Source organism: Gekko japonicus, unplaced genomic scaffold, assembly GCF_001447785.1.
Source record: "Gekko japonicus isolate JY-2015 unplaced genomic scaffold, Gekko_japonicus_V1.1 scaffold1723, whole genome shotgun sequence".
In the NCBI taxonomy this organism is placed as follows: Eukaryota; Metazoa; Chordata; class Lepidosauria; order Squamata; family Gekkonidae; genus Gekko; species Gekko japonicus.
In genome coordinates, this window is record NW_015159765.1 from 153,300 (window position 1) to 157,037 (window position 3,738).

Sequence of the window (3,738 nt, forward strand, 5' to 3'; positions counted from 1 at the left end):
TCCTCCCCTCGATAAGGCACAGCCGGGCAACTCCGGGGTCTTTCAGGATAAGATCCCGGTTCAAAAAGGCTTTCTCGGGGCCCACTGCCCCGATGAACAAACGTTTCCCTGGTGCCCTGGGTATCGAACATAGTCCAATCCTCTGAGGCTTCGACCTCATGTTTCCCCCAGTGCGATGGGGTAGGAGGAGGCCAAGGAATAGTCTCATGCCTCGGAATCGCTCCCCCAACGGCACCTCGAGCTTCCATGAAGTCCGATGGTAAGGCAGTGGCCGGGACGGCACCTCGGTCCTCTGCCCAGAAAAAGGATTTCCCTTCGGCCCCGCTCATGATCGATGTCAGACTCGGGGTGAGGGGGAGAGTGGATTGTGGACAAAATGTCAGACCCCACAGCAGGAGAACAAACCCACGTTCCAAAGAAGTAAGATTTATTTCCAAAGCATGGTTGATCATGAACATGCAGAAAATTGTCCAGAATGACTACAATACACAAGGGCAATATAATATAGGAACTTCAAACTTGGTTAACCCAATGGGCTCAATTCCCTCGCAAGGGAGTTGATTAGAAAAGGCGCGAATCAGCCTGAGAACTCCAACAGCTCATACCATAAACACAAGTGTAGTTCACACGGGAAACTAATTAAGCAAGGCAAGAAGACATAACACTCCTTCGTCCACCTGTAGGAGAAACTTGGCAGTTACAGTCGCATACCAGAAGAGAATAACACAGGGAGGGAGGGAAGAGGGACACGTCCCAGAGAAATGGCAGCTCGCTGACATTGGTGTTTGTCACAATCTGCTGGCTGGTGAAAGAGATAGGGAACCCAAATGTAAAACCATCTCTAAGGTAAGTGGCAGCAGACCTCTGGGGATAAGCATCAAGGAGGGGGGCCAACTATTGGCCACCTGTTCATTTTTTTGGCTGAGCTGCTAGAGGAAGAGGCATTGTTGGACTCTTCCCCCCGTTTGAGTGGCACCGCTAGAGGAGAGCCTGCTGCTCTGAAAGGCCCACTGAGCATTGACTGAGCATGAGCAGAACACCCTGATGTGATAGCCCAGAGAAAACTCTCAATTGTGTTCAAGCTTACAATGGGCCCACTGGCAACACCACTGATTAAACTTCCAGCATACCCTGCATGCTGGGTCCCACTGAGATACCCACTTGGTTGATTTGGCTGGATCCAATTTCCCTTTAATGTTGGGGCCCACAACAAGAGCCATGTCTTGTCATGCAACAAGTCCCAGTGGTCCTTCTCACTCTGGGACACCCACTTGCAGAAGGCCTCATCATAGTCCAAGGTCTCCCTGGCCAGCGTCCTGCCCTTAAGCACATTGCCAAAGTAGTTATTTAAGTACCACCCCCCTGTCAGGATAAGCTGCCATGACTATTCCCATGTACACCTGATACCCCACCAGCCAATTGTTGAAGGTATGTTCAGCCTCCTCTTTTTTGCTGCCCTCCTGTCCCTTTTCACAGCCCTTCCCATCTGGCCTTCATCCCCATTGGGCTTCAGTAAAAGCAGGGGTCATTTCATAGAAAAAGAGGTGCAGGAGCTCATTAGCATAACCCATTAGCATAACTTATTTGCATATGCCACACCCCCTGACATCACTGGAAGTGTGTCAGACGACAACACCCACGGCTCAGGCTCCACTGGATTGTTTTGGATTGCTAGCTATTGGGGGGGGGGGAATGTGCAGGTCTGTCCTCGCAGAGGAGGGAGAACTTGTACCTGAATAAAACTTGGTCTTAAAGGTGCCACTGGACTGTTTTGGGCCGGGGGGGCTGGGGGAGCTCTGCAACTTACCTGGCTGCTTCTTGCTCTGACTGAGGGCTGCTGGGAGCAGGGGGTGGGGCTTGTTGCATGTGCCTGCCCCCTGGGCTCCTTACTGCTGGAGCTCCGCACCTGTGCGCTCCTGCAGGAAATGACCCCTGAGTAAAAGACTTTCACACAGAAGCCGTCAAGTATCCTCTCCCTAATCTTTCTCAAAAGGTGTATGCCAGGTGGGTCCTCATCATCTCCAAACATGGACATAATGGCGGAGGGATCAGAGACATTGTGGCCAGCCCATACAGCCCCGGGGAGCCCTGCGGCTTGTGCTGTTTCAAACCAAACTGGATGGCCAGCAACCCAGCCAGCCAGCCAGCAACCCAGGTACCTGTGGTGCTGCTCTCCAGTAATCCACCACAGGTTGTGTCTTCCCCTTCCAAAGAGAACTCACGCGTCATTCCTTCGGTGTCTGATTCCCCTGTGAGTGTGCCACTACGGCAGCCCTCCTGCTCCTCCCCCACCCTTTGTCAGCTGACCTATGTTATCTAGCGTGTGGTTCATCTGAGCTGCTGGTGCTCCCTGAACCGGAAGGGGATGACCTGTCCTGATGGGCACCTACTGCTTAGCTTGTCAGGGCACCAGCCATGCCTCCCTGCCTGGGATCTGGCCATTGGAGCTGCAGATTTTTTGGGGTGCACTTCTGACAGTGGCTGCCATCCAGCTGATCCCATCCGCTCAGTGAGTCATTTGGCCACTCATGTGAGGCCTTGCAGTGTGTTGTCATTCCCCGCTGTGGCTGCTGCCTGGCCCTCAGGATTCTGGGCAGCTGATGTCCTAGTAGCCTAGTGCACTGTTGCTGGAACGGTCTCCCTGACCCGTGCTCTGGACCCCTGTATCTGCGATGGTGAAATGGTGGCTGGCCTCACTTGATGAGTTGCTGTTTTGGGTGGCATCCTGTACCTCACTCAACAGAGACTATTAATGAGACAACCTAGGAATCTGAGATCCCAAGGCCTAGTTGTGGGCTGAACCACTTGCAGTGTAGACGGCTTATTTGGTAACCATGGGAACCCAAGGCTATCGTTAGTAGGGCCCTCTCCTGCTAGGCTTCCAAGGTATGATGAGAGTCAGGCCAGCCCGAGGTATCCAGGGCTGAACTGGCACCGCAACTACATCTCTCTATCACCTACTAAATTGGAGATGCTGGGGATTGCAACTGGGACCTCCTGTGTACAAAGCAGATGCTCTACTACTGAGACATAGCCTCTCCCAGCCTTTCTATCTTATCTATGTCCTTATTATCTATCTATCTAGTGGACTATCAATATATCTTAAGTAACTAGCGAGAAGCCCCGAGGAAAACCCCAGGCCGGGTGCAGCCCTCCCACCACATACTTATCTGATAGTAAAGCAGAAATCAGAAGTGAGGTGATCCCTCCCTGCTGCCTCCTCAGGAGCAAGCCACCCTCCCCCCACCAAAGCACCCTCTTCCCTGGCACAGAACCCGCCCAGAACTTATCAGCCGTTTCTGACATTCTTGGCCACCAGCCTCCTCCCAAGGCCCCATGACCATCCCCAGGTGCTTCTTCCAGGATCGCTGAGCCAGGCTGAGAACTGAGCAGCTGTGCTCACCTGACAAACCTGGCAAAGCAGCAGCATTCCTGGCCTCCTCAGCCACCTCTGCAAGTGACCGCTGGCCTCCTCCCAAGGCCCCATGACCATCCCCAGGTGCTTCTTCAAGGATTGCTGAGCCAGGCTGAGAACTGAGCGGCCGTACTCACCTGGCAAACCTGGCAAAGCAGCAGTGTTCCTGGCCTCCTCAGCTGCCTCTGCAAGTCACCGCTGGCCTCCTCCCAAGGCCACATGATCATCCCGAGGTGCTTTCTCCAAGATTGCTGCACTGGGCCAGGAGCTGCTGCTGCTGATGGACCACAGGAGACCAAGCTGCTCATCATTCTGTAGATCCA